The sequence below is a fragment of the Zonotrichia leucophrys genome, chromosome 28 (genome assembly GCF_028769735.1).
Source record: "Zonotrichia leucophrys gambelii isolate GWCS_2022_RI chromosome 28, RI_Zleu_2.0, whole genome shotgun sequence".
Taxonomy (NCBI): Eukaryota; Metazoa; Chordata; class Aves; order Passeriformes; family Passerellidae; genus Zonotrichia; species Zonotrichia leucophrys.
In genome coordinates, this window is record NC_088197.1 from 2,915,483 (window position 1) to 2,929,170 (window position 13,688).

Sequence of the window (13,688 nt, forward strand, 5' to 3'; positions counted from 1 at the left end):
GCCGCCGGCTGAGAACTGGAACGGCCGGGGCTGGAGAAGCCGCGTCTGGCGCTGCGGGGCTGAGGGAGCCGGGGGGTGTTGGAGGGGTTCAGACGGGGCTGGAGGAGCCCAAGGGTGGCTGGGGAAGGCCGGGAGGGCTGGTGGGGCCTGAGGGGAGCTTGAGGAATGAGGGCTGGGGGAGCGCCAGGGATGTGGAGGAGCCGGGGTTGGAAGGGCCATGAGGGGTTGCGAGAGTCCTGGAGGGGCTGCAGGTGCACTGGTGTGCCCTGAGCTCAAGGGGTGGTTTTGGGGCAGCCCAGGGGGCTCGGGGAGCCCCTCAATGGTGTGCCCTGAGCTCAAGGGGTGGTTTTGGGGCAGCCCAGGGGGCTCGGGGAGCCCCTCAATAGTGTGCCCTGAGCTCAAAGGTTGCTCTGAGGGTAGCAGGATAAATCAGGATAAACGTGAGCTTAAAATGTACCACTTCCCCCAGCGGTCCCTGTCAGCCGGCAATTTGAACTCAGTAAAACTGAGAGACATGAAGAGCACGGAGGAGAGGGGATAAAATAAGCTATGTGGTTTGTTTTTCCTTAAAGCATCACTGATTTGCATCATAGAGAAGTGCAGAAGCCTTTCTTGCTTTGCCTTTAAACTTGCTGCTGGTATTTGAATCCAGAATGTTTTTCTGCCCCTGGATTTGATATTCCATCCCCTGTTCTGTTCACAAACTGCTGCCCTGTGACCCATTTCCCTTCATACAGGAAGGATTAAATTAATACAGTCTTTTTCTTTCGCAGTGACTCCTTTCCACATCCCAGACTGTGATGGATTGATTCAGTGACCCAGCTTACAAGGAAGCAGGCACTGTGAAGGCCTTTCAGGAGAGATGTGGCCTGAAAATGGCATTAGATTGTTGTGCTGGTAAATAAGAGGTTGAAGTGGAGATGTTTTAGAGTTTTCAGTGCTTAAGAATAGTGATAATAAATACAGATTTTTACAGGAGTGATGCTGGAAGAGTGGTAGGAGCTAAATAGAGCTCTTAGGTTATGAAGCACTCATAGCTGTGCAGGGAAGAGCCTGGTAGGATAGAGTAAAATCCTTTATTCCATCTGTGGAAAGGAGTAGCTCAGAGATACCCTTGTGTTTTCAGATGAAAGAAAATCAGCATTGATCTAACCTCCTACATCACTATTTTTTTTCTTTCTTTTTTATTTCTTTTTTTTTTTTTTTCTTTTTTCCTCCTCGATTCTCCTGACCTGGCCCAATTTCTGTTTTTTATTACTCTTATTAACTGGAGAAGTCTCATCCTCTTCTCTGGTTTGTGACATGAGCAGAACCAGCTGCAGATTAACAACTCCTGTGAGTTTTGTTTTCTGTCAGAGCAGATTTCTCAGCACCAGCACCTGGGTGGTGAATCCAGCTGTGAGGCTGCTCCCAAAGCAGCCCTGGGTGCTGGGAAAAGCTTGTGCCTGTCAGTTAGTCAGGATTTGGGTGTTCTCTTGGGAACCCTGGGGGCTGGATGTCGATTAACCATTGACAACATTTCTTTATTAGGGAAGAAAGTAAAAATATAAATAATGCAGTACACTAGAACAACACTGACAGAGTCAGAGCCCAACCTGACACCCCGTGGGTCAGGGTGCTGTTGCAGTCCCATTGGAATTGGGGCTCAGCCCTCCTGCAGTGTCAGGGGTGGCTCTGCTGGAGCAGGATCCTGTAGAAAATCCATCCCAGGAAGCTGCCACCAGCACCAAGTGCCATCACTGTGAAACAGAGAGAGGAGGGAGAGGAAAATGACATTTTGCAGCTCGTTTCTGTGCTGTGATTGCCCTGGTGGTGTGTGAACCCCGCGTCTGTGCCAGGAGCACGATGAGGTTCCTGCACCATATCTAGGTCAGTGTGTGCTGCTGTTGTCCTGGCGACTGAGTGACCCACTTTCCCCTCATTTGTGGAAGCAGCTGCCAATGGGGCCGGGGCACGGCCAGCACAAAGGCACAGCACCTTCCTCCTGCCTTTGTCTGCAAGCTGGCTCCTGCACAAACAGGGCTTTTTTTAATTTTTGTGTTTCTTGCAGAGAAAATCCCTCATTTTCTGAGCCATTCTCTTATTTGATAGGTGAGGTGTGTGGATGGGTTGTGCTGGTTCTGCTGCCGTGGATGGCAGTCTGCACATCTGGAATTTGATTTCTGGCAGAGGCAGGTTCATTATCCAGGATTTGCATCCTCACATCACCTTGCTGTGGATGAGGGGCACAGGGACTCTGAGATCTCCAAGGAAATCAGGGATCTGATGGTGTGGGTGGACCTGTGGATCTGCAAGGACTAAAATCATCCTGTGCTGTGGCAAACTGCTGCTCCTGCCTCTTGGTTGCCATGTGCTTGACTGGTTTCTGTGTTCCTCAGATGAGGAATTCTTCCTTCTTCCTCAATTCTTCCTTTCTGTTCATTGTGTTTCTTGCATCTCATTCATAACAGGTGGATAATTAGAAATATTTTTGGGCTGTGTCTGCCCCAGGAATGATGCTAGCTTTGAGGAGAGGGCTTTTCTCCTCCAAATTTATTTTTGTGCTTCTTGCAGAGAAAATCCCTCATTTTCTGAGCCCCTCTTTTTTTTGATAGCCGAGGTGTGTGGAAGAGTTTGAAAAAGGAGCCTGTGCTGTTTCTGCTGCCGTGGATGGCAGCCTGCACATCTGGAATTTGATTTCTGGCAGAGGCAGGTTCATTATCCAGGATTTGCATCCCAAAGAACAATCCCTACATCACCTTCCTGTGGCTGAGGGGCACAGGATTGCCTGTTCTTCCTCAGAACAACACAATCAATTCTTCCTTCCTGTTTGTTGTGTTTATGGTGTTGATTATCCACCATTCATAACAGGTGGATAATTAGAAATATTTTTGGGCTGTGTCTGACCCAGGAGTGATCCTACCTTTGAGGATAGGTAGGATCCTGCACACAACCCTGAGGAATCCACAGAGTGGGATGAGCACGGGGTAGGGACAGAGCCTGGAAAACATTTCTGTGTGGATTTTCCTCATCCCTGAGAGGGCAGAGACAGAAAAACCTTTTGGGATCTGGCTCTGGTGAGCCTGTGAGAGCAGCCAGAGCTGCTGCATTTCTGTGGTGAGCAAAGTGAAATGATCTGGATGGCTCCAGTGTAAAACCTGGAAATGTCATGGTGTGGATTTTTCCCTGGGGAAAATTCTTTTATACCCCCTGAGACTTGGTGATTTTATTCTCTTGGTTCAGCAAAATTTTCTCCCTTTTTAAAGCCAAAACAGCCTGAGGCAGCCACCTGGCACTTGTGTGTGAATTATCCTCATCCCTGAGAGGGCAGAGACAGAAAAACCTTTTGGGACCTGGCTCTGGTGAGCCTGTGAGAGCAGCCAGAGCTGCTGCGTTTCTGTGGTGAGCAAAGTGAAATTGTCTGGAGAGAGATCATGAAGATCATGAGAAATCATGAGAAAATCATGAAGATTTCTCTTCATGGCTGTCCCCAAAGTGCACTGAGCAGGGCTGGGGAGCTCTCAGGGTTTAGGAGTGAGCAGAGGGTTGCAGACAGAAGCAGGAGCTGGTGCCAGCCTGCAGTGCCAGCCTGCAGTGCCAGCCTGCTCTGTCCCTGCTGGTTGCTATGGCATTTCCATTTCTGCTCCTTTGCAAGGGGGATTTGTGGATTTTCCCTGGTTGCTGAGCAAACCTCAGCAGTGTGGAGTCACCACTAATGTAAAAACAGGGATGTGGGGAAAATGAAGTTGGATTTTTAGACGAGTCTGAACATCAGGGAATAACAGAATGGCTTGGGTTGGAAAGGACCTTAAAGACAATCCCATTCCAATGTGAACAAGGACATGCAACTCTGATTGCCAGAACTCTGCAAGAAACTGAAATATTAAAAATCTCTTGCTAAGGGTTTCTCCTGTGAAAAACCTGGGGATTTTGGACCATGGATGGCCCAATAAACAACTTGGTCTTTCAGGACAAGGAACCTCATGACTGCAGCTGCAACATTTCAAGCCTATACACTGCCACAGAATGATCCCTCATGTTTTAATGGCCTCTTTTATGGTAGAAATTCTGTGCAAATCAGTCTAATTAGGAATAAATTACCCCTGAAATATATCCAGTGGGATTTTTACATGGCTTTTTTTTTCCCAGTTGAATACAGAAATGAAAATATTCTATAACCCTCATGTCCAGGTGTTTGAAGGTGATGATCCACCTCAATCAAGCCACCTCAGCCTTGAAATCCAGACAACTCAATCATACAAATGCATTTTATTCAAAGGTTCTAGGAAATTGGTACAGCAGTATTTGACTTCTGAGGAGATGGAAAGTCTATGAGTGTCACCATGATATTTTCAGAAAAATCCCTTCACCAGGATTTCTTCTCCTGGCAAGATGAGAAGCCTCAGCTTCTCCATTATTTGCCCCTCTGGAATGTGGTTTGGAGAATTGTTTACCCAGCATGTGAATTGGTTTTGAATAATGTTTTTAATCAATTGTTTTTAATTAATTGTATCAATTGTTTTTAATTAATTAATAAATAATATATAATTATATAATATATAAAATATAGACAATGTATATATTTTATATATTATATAATTATATACTTATATACTTATACTTACTTACATATACTTACTTACATATACTTATATTATACTTATATATACTTTTACTTACTTACATATACTTATATAAGTAATATGTAGTATATGATATGTAATATATAATAATATTATATATATTATATTATATTATATTATATTATTATATTATATTATATTTTATTATATTATATTATATTATATTATATATATTATATTATATTTATATAAAATAAAATAATAAATCAAGCCTTCTGAAACATGGAGTCAGATCCTTGTGTCTTCCCTCATCCTGAGACCCCTGTGAAAACCTGCTCCCCCTCCTTGGGAGGCATTTTTGTGCAACTCAGAGCCTTTCTTATTTAAAATGGAGTCTGAGGGAATGATTTCCACCAGGGAGAAGCTGAGTTTTGCAATTCCCGAAAATCTGAGTCACTGCTGCCCACTGCCAGCTGCCATTCAGGAGCTCAGTCTGGCAACTGCTCCCAGTGGGCAGAGGAAGTGGGAAATGTCTGGGCATTGTCCAACAGGAGAAGTTCTGCACACACACTTCTGGATGGGAATGCAGCTTGTGTTGTCCAGGATTTTGGGAAAGAGCAGTTATAAAAAATAAAAAATTCAGTGTACCATAATGCACTTAATTAAAGAGCACTGCCCAGACAGAACTGTAATGGGCAAATCAAGAGCCTTAAACCTTCATGCAAATGAAGGATCCAAAATGAAAAAAAGAAAAAAAGACGCCAATAATTTTTTTTTTTTTTTTAATTTTTAAAGTTTAATGATAATAAGATGGTTATAAAAATAGCAATAGAATTAGAGTAATAATAATTTGGACAATTTGAATTAGGACAATATGAGACAATAGAAACAAAGAGTTATGGACAGTCTGGGTACCTCTTTCTGGGCAAAATAAGCCTGAAAAAGGACACAGTTAACAGAGGATTAACCCTTAAAAACAATAACCTGTTGCATATTCATACAGCTCATACATGATGCATAAATTCCATTCAAACACAGGATTCTGTCTGGTCATTGTCAACTTCTTCCTCTGAATCTTCATGGGTGAGCAAGGTGGGAAGAAGTTCGTTTCTCCTGATAATGGGGCAATAAATTCTCTTTCTCTGAAAGATTCAGGTGTCCTGTGGCTGCTACCTCGCTGCAATTCCTTTCTTTAAAAAAAGTCTTACATATCATAGTTTCTATTTAAACATTTTGTTATAACCCAAAACTATATTTACCACACTACTTAAGAAAATTAATACAGCATTACTTTCTAATACAACACATATAATATTCATTTGAATATTTGCAAAAAGCCAATCATAAAATACATGCATTTTTCACAAAAAGGACAAAAAACAGGATAAAAAGGGGACTTCTGATTGAGAGGAATGGCAGATTTGTCTTTCCAAACAAGCTGGGAGATAAAACCAGCACTGGGAGATAAAAGAAACAATGGGAAGGATTCCACTGATTGATGAATGGAAAAAGAGATATTTGCTTTTACAAATAAACTTTAGGTTTGCTGATTAAATTAAATTAGACATTGAAAGATGAAAGAAACATGGAGAAGCAAAACCCCTAAATTCTTTAAGAATTAAAAATTAAAAGGGAGGGTTGTAGATTAGAGGGAAATCTTTGGTATCAGGGATTCTGGGAAGTGTGAACCTCAGAAATGGGGAAAGAGAGAAGGAAATTGGGATAAAAAGGAAGGCTTGCATCCTCCAAAAATTTTAGAGATCCCAGGGGATGCCCCATGGCCTCTCCCTTTATTTCAATAAACTCAAAGGACTTCATTGAAATAAAATCTCTGTCTTCTTTTTGGACATAAACCTCTGGTGTTTGTGGGTTAATTTTCCTGTCACAAAAGCCCATAATCTATAATTTCTGTGGATTTTTGCCTTTTTCAGGCAACTGAACTGAGCATGTGAGAGACAACCAATATCAGCTGCTGTGCTTTTCCTGGTTCTCTCATGAAATGAGATTTCAGGGGCTGCTGTCTGTCCCTGGCTGGATCCCTCTGGCATACAGAGGAATAATTAATGAAAAATTAGTAATCTGCATTTATGGGCTCCTTTTGCAGACAACACTTGATTAATCTCCACAGTTATTTACCCAAATAAGAGGAGATTAACCAACATCCTAATCTGTCATAAATCAAACGGGCAGGGAGCCTTACAAACAGCACAGAGCCTACACTGGGGTTTAGCCTACATTATTCTAAATCTAATTTAAGCCAACACCAGCACTCTGAAAATGGATTTTTAGGCTGCATTTCATGGCATCAAAATCTGGGATGTTTTCCCTGTTTCTCCCACTGCATCTCCCTGCCATTGTCGCCAATTCTTGTCACACACACAAAGAAAATCAGTGGCACAGAGGTCCCCAAGCCTGCAGAGGTTTTTTTGGGAATGCCAAGAGCTGCCAGCTCCATTGGGGGAAATGTAGAAAATAAAAATGTAACCGCTAGCAAAGAGCCCAGCAAGACAGAAATCAGAAGGAGAGAAGAAAATTCCCTTTGCTGAGGGACCCTGCAGCTGCCAGGAACTTGTGATTCCTCTGAGGAGCACCAGGGCTGGTGTGAAAAACGCCCAATCACTTGTTTTTAAAATTTTAAAAGTTTAATAGCAATAAAATGGTTATAAAAATAGTAATACAATTAGGGTAATAATAATTTGGACAATTTGAATTAGGACAATATGAGACATAGAAACAAAGACTTAGGGACAGTCTGGGTACCTCTTTCTGGGCAAAATAAGCCTGAAAAAGGACACAGTTAACAGAGGATTAACTCTTAAAAGCAGTAACCTGTTGCATATTCATACAGCTCATACAAGATGCATAAATTCCATTCAAACACAGGATTCTGTTTGGTCATCTTCAATTCTTCCTCATAATCTTAATGGCATCTTCGTGGCTGAGCGAGGTGGGAAGAAGTTCTTTTCTCCTGATAATGGGGCAATAAATTCCCTTTCTCTGAAAGGTTCAGGTGTCCTGTGGCTGCTACCTCAGTGTGAGTCCTTTCTTTAAAAAAAGAAGTATCTTACATAACATTGTTTCTATTTTAACATTTTTTATCACTTTAAACTCTATTTACCACACTACTTAAGAGAATTAATACAGCATCACTCTCTAACACAACACATATAACATTCATTTGAATATTTGCCAAAAGCCAATTATAAAGCACCCGTTTTTCACAGCTGGGATCACGGGGCAGCAGCAGTTTGGAATGCCGACTTTTGGGGGAGCTCGCTGTAATTTGCAAATCAAAACCAAACAAAATCAGACAAGGAAATCTTTTCCGGGCACATTCTGGATTTCCTCGGGCTATGAAAATGCTGAAGCCTCCGAACATCTCCGACTCGTTTTCCTGCATTCCAGGGCTATGGCCTACCTGTACCCTGAGGCTACGATGGAATCTCTGTCTCACACCGATCCTCCCTGACACTCACCAGCTCCTTAAACAAAAAAAATCCCTCCCAGATTCGCTTTTGGCAAGCCAAGGAAGCAGATAAGGAAATACAAACTGTGGAGAGCCTGGTTCAAGCATGGCTTAAAGAAAGAGGCCATGAAGGGATCCAGCTAAGGGAAAAAAGCAGCCTTTCCCAGGCTTGATTCTGTAAATAATTAAGGTTCTCAGCCACCTTTTATATAAACAACAAGATTCTCAGACCGTTCTGTCCTTGGCTGCTACTGGGAACAGACAGTCAGTCTGGGAATAGAGATGAAGGTTTTGAGAACCTTTCATATCATGGTGGGAACACTGATCTTGGTTTCAGTAAACTAACTTCAGGTATTGGAAACAAAAGGAGGAGCTGAAGTTTTCTCTACAGCCTATCAGGAGCTCAGATTTTGCAATATGCATGAAGTGAATTAACACTGTTATAAAAAGTGCCTGATTGATGAATAAAGGGGAGTGATGCTGATCAATAAAGGTGGATCTCTCCCTCCGACTTCAATAACAAACTGCATTTATTTGCTGAGGATAACGTGCGAAAGATGCAAATGCACAAGCGTGAAAGACAGCCCAGACTCCGAGGTGTTGCTGAGCTTTGATCTTCGCACCATCAGCATCTTTTTGTGGCAGATGTCAGCGCAGAGGCGAAGCGAGGGCCAGCCGTGACTCGGGATGGCAGCGTGGGCAGGATGGAGGAGATTCCTCATTTTCTGCCTTTCTCGGAGCCTCCAGCCCCCAAAAGCTCCCTCACAGCGCGCTGCCCTCGGAGCGGGACGGAATCCTCGGCTGCGAGGTGATTCTGTGGGCGTTCACCAGGTAATGTCGGTGTCTGATGGAATTCCAGCCCCTCTCATTGGCGTTTCCTTGCTGGGCGCCGCGGGATGCGCCAGAGCCTTGGGGGCAATGCTGGGAGCATCCTAAAGAGGAAAATATCAACGCACTGTGCAGAGGGTTTGGCATCAACAGTGGGATTTCTCTGTTCTGAGTGGTTTGCCTTGTCTGTGTCCCGTTTTCCTCACACTAAATCCAAACTCCCCTTGAGACCTTTCTGGGAAGTCTTGTATAGATGTATATTCTGATTTCTCGTTATTTGGACGAAGGATTAAAATTTGAGGCCGTAGGAAATGCCATTTTATCCCAGATTTACCTTCCTTAGCATCCTCACAGGAACCATTTAAACCATTTACACCCTCAGTGAAAAATGCATGTATTTTATGATTTACACCCTCTGTGTAAAATACAATCATGTATTTTATGATTGGCTTTTCGCAAATATTCAAATGAATATTATATGTGTTGTGTTAGAAAGTAGTGCTGTATTAATTCTCTTAAGTACTGTGTTAAATATAGTTTTAGGTTATAAAAAATTGTTAAAATAGAAACTGTGCTGTGTAAGATGCTTTGTTTAAAAGAAAAGACTTGAAGCGAGATAGCAGCCACAGGACACCTAAATCTTTCAGAGAAAAAGAATTTATTGCCCTCTTATCAGAAAAAAAGAACTTCTTCCCACCTCGAAGGCGCTGTTAGGATTCAGAGGAAGAAGCTGACACTGATCAGACAGAATCCTGTTTGAATGGAATTTATGCATCATGTATGAGGTGTATGAATATGCAACAGGTTATTGTTTTTAAGGGTTAATCCTCTGTTAACTTTTCCCAGAAAAAGGTACCCGGATGTCCGCAACTCTTTCTTTTTATTGTCTCATATTGTCCTAATTCAAATTGTCCAAATTGTTATTACTCTAATTGCGTTACTATTTTTTTAACCATTTTACTACTATCCAACTTTTAAAATTTTAAAAACAAGTGATTGGCGTTTTTCACGCCCTCTAAAGAACAGCACAAGAACCATAAAACACAGAATCGTAGCTAAGGGCCAGAAAAAACTGAAACACACCAAGCTCTAATTTTTAATGCTTTTTTTTGTGCCCTTAAAGCACCATGAAGAGGCTGCAGGAAGGAGCAGGCATTTGGCAGCTCATCACCTGGCAAGTGATAAAAGGAAAAACTTCTGTAGGGCTCAGGAGGCTGCCAAGGTAACTTCCACCTTTATCCTCTGGGTCTTTCTGCTTTGCTGCATTATATAATTCGTTTATTCTTTGGACAAAGCGTGCAATAATGTAAATATTGGCGTAATAACAAAAGGAAAAGTGGAAACCAAGAACAACTGGTTGCTCTGGCTTGGTGCTCTCGCACGGGCTTTGCCCTTTCTGAAATTCCTCCCTTTGCCCTCCTCTTTTTGTTACCTCATTTACTGTGAAGAATTATTAATGCTCTGTGTAAAATGATCCCCTGGGTTTGTTTGTTTGTTGTTTTTTTTTTCTTTTTGTTTTAAATTACAAACACACGAGGCCTGTGGAGCTTTCCCTATCTGTGGAGCTGATCTGCCGCCATGGAAAAGCTGCAGGCACCGGGTTTGGCTCTGCAAGAGGGAAAGGGAAACCTGTCAATCCTCATGAAATGCTGAAACAGCAACTGAAACATTTGCTTTTCCCAGCAGGCACCCGGGGCCTCTTTGAGGATTAAACCTGCAGCTAAATTTAGCCTGGTCTCACTGGAGTCGGTATCAGAAGTTATCAGATCAGGACATCTCTGGAGGGAATGACGTCTGTCCCTGCGGGCTGAGCCCTGCCAGGCTCCTGTCCTGGAGCTGGGAATGCTCTGTGGAGCCACAGACTCCGGGGGAATAATTAATGAGAAATTATTTATCGTGGGACTCTTCATAGGATGTGAAAAACCTGCTCTCATCAGCCTGCTCACTGAGCAAAATAACCCTGACCTGAATGTCACAGGGCAGAATGGTTAAACCACCTGAAATATTGTCACCCATTCTTTTCTGAGCTAATTTAAGTGCAATTTACACTCTCATCTGCTCTAAATTAAGGAGCGTTTATGAACATTTTAAGGGTTAAATCTGTGCGGAAGAGAAACCCTTCAAAATATCTTGTCAGTATCAGAAGTTATCAGATCAAGCTCCTGTCCTGCCCTGGGTTGGGAACTTGGAATATTCTGTGGAGCCAGAGACTCCAGAGCAATAATTAATGAGAAATTATTTATTTATTATTTATCCCCATATCGTGGGACTCTTCATAGGGTGTGAAAAACCTGCTCTCATCAGCCTGCTCACTGAGCAAAATAACCCTGACCTGAATGACCTGAATGGTTAAACCACCTGAAATATTGTCACCCATTCTTTTCTGAGCTGGTTTTTACAGTTTAAATGCAATTTACACTCTCATCTGCTCTAAATTAAGGAGCGTTTATGAACATTCTAAAAGAGTCAAACCCTTCAAAATATCTTGTGAGTATCAGAAATTATCAGATCAAGCTCCTGTCCTGCCCTGGGTTGGGAACTTGGAATATTCTGTGGAGCCAGAGACTCCAGAGCAATAATTAATGAGAAATTATTTATTTATTATTTATTATTTGTTTTTTATTATTTATTATTTGTTATTTATTATTTATCCCCACATCGTGGGATTCTTCATAGGATGTGAAAAACCTGCTCTCATCAACCTGCTCACTGAGCAAAATAACCCTGACCTGAATGACCTGAATGGTTAAACCACCTGAAATATTGTCACCCATTCTTTTCTGAGCTGGTTTTCTTAGTTTAAATGCAATTTACACTCTCATCTGCTCTAAATTAAGGAGTGTTTATGAACATTCTAAAAGAGTCAAACCCTTCAAAATATCTTGTCAGTATCAGAAGTTATCAGATCAAGCTCCTGTCCTGCCCTGGGCTGGGAGCTGGGAATATTCTGTGGAGCCAGAGACTCCAGAGCAATAATTAATGAGAAATTATTTATTTATTATTTATCCCCATATTGTGGGACTCTTCATAGGGTGTGTGAAAAACCTGCTCTCATCAGCCTGCTCACTGAGCAGAATAACCCTGACCTGAATGACCTGAATGGTTAAACCACCTGAAATATTGTCACCCATTCTTTTCTGAGCTGGTTTTTTTAGTTTAAGTGCAATTTACACTCTCATCTGCTCTAAATTAAGGAGTGTTTATGAACATTCTAAAAGAGTCAAACCCTTCAAAATATCTTGTCAGTATCAGAAGTTATCAGATCAAGCTCCTGTCCTGCCCTGGGTTGGGAACTTGGAATATTCTGTGGAGCCAGAGACTCCAGAGCAATAATTAATGAGAAATTATTTATTTATTATTTATTATTTATCCCCATATCGTGGGATTCTTCCGAGGATGTGAAAAACCTGCTCTCATCAGCCTGCTCACTGAGCAGAATAACCCTGACCTGAATGCCACAGGGTTAAACCACCTGAAACATTGTGACCCATTCTTTTCTGAGCTTTTTTAGTGTTTTTCACTGACCTTTTCCATCGGTGGACCATGCCAATGGAAATTCCCTTTTCCAGTGCAATTTACACTCTCATCTGCTCTAAATTAAGAAGTGTTTATGAACATTTTAAAAGAGTTAAGTCTGTGGGAGAGGAAGGGAAGGGAAGGGAAGGGAAGGGAAGGGAAGGAAGAGAAGGAAGGAAGGAGAAGGAGAAGGGAAGAGAAGGAAGGAAGAGAAGGAGAAGGAAGGAAGGAAGGGAAGGGAAGGGAAGAGAAGAGAAGAGAAGAGAAGAGAAGCCCTTCAAAATATAAACAGGCTTTGCAGATTCTTGTTTGGGTCGATTGGCTGTCATAATTTCCACCTCTGAACTCTGGAAATAAATTAAATTATTTCATCCCTTCAGGAAAACACCCCACTCCCATTTTCTTTCTGTTTGGAGCAGAACCTGAAGGAAGGGAGGGTCTGGAAAGGGCAGCTCAGTGTCCCCACAGCTGAGGTTAAATTTTCAGCTTCTTCAAATCCCATTTTTGCCCCTTGGGATGAAGGACAGCAGGCTGGAATTGCACCAGCCTGGCAGTGCTGAGCCATGGAAATTCAAGACAAGTTCCATTTTCTCTCACTGGGAAAGGCTTCACCAAATGGAACTTGTGATTCCTCTGTGGGTTTTTATTCTCAGAACCAATCCTGCTCCTGTTGGGCACTCTGAAGTGTTCAGAGCTTAAATTTTAACCTCCTTTGGGATATTTATTCTCTCTGTGTTTGATTAGAAACTGTGATTTGATTCCGTTTGATTTGATTCAGGGTCCAAAGACTCTGAAGAGTAAAGAATGAACTCAGAGGGCAGACAAGCAGTGAGTATTCAGTCACACTAAATATTCACTCATGCAGAGAATTTTGATTTTTTTCCAGTTTTCAATACTGATACTCCACATAAATCTGCTGGAACTCTGTGTGTGTGTATTTACCAGTCACAGGTGAATGCCCTCCTCCCTCTTACAGTGACAAAAGGAAAAATAGAGACATGGTATAAACACCAAAGGAGGCAATTCATTTTTTTTCAAGGAATAAGGAAATCTCAAGGGAATAAGGAAATTTCTAATTTATTCTTATATTTCCAATTTCTTTATTTCCTTCCCTGAAATCTAAAGCTGTCTGCTCTGAGAACAACACCACAAACAGCATTTATTTCCATTTATAACAGTTTCAGGACATTCATTCTGATCTCCTCCTTCCACCAGAACCATTTTGTGCCCAGGTCCTGCTGCCACAGAGCTCCTGTGTGGCTGGGAATAAAACAAACACAGAGATTTATTTCCTCAGGTGCCACTGGACAACCAGA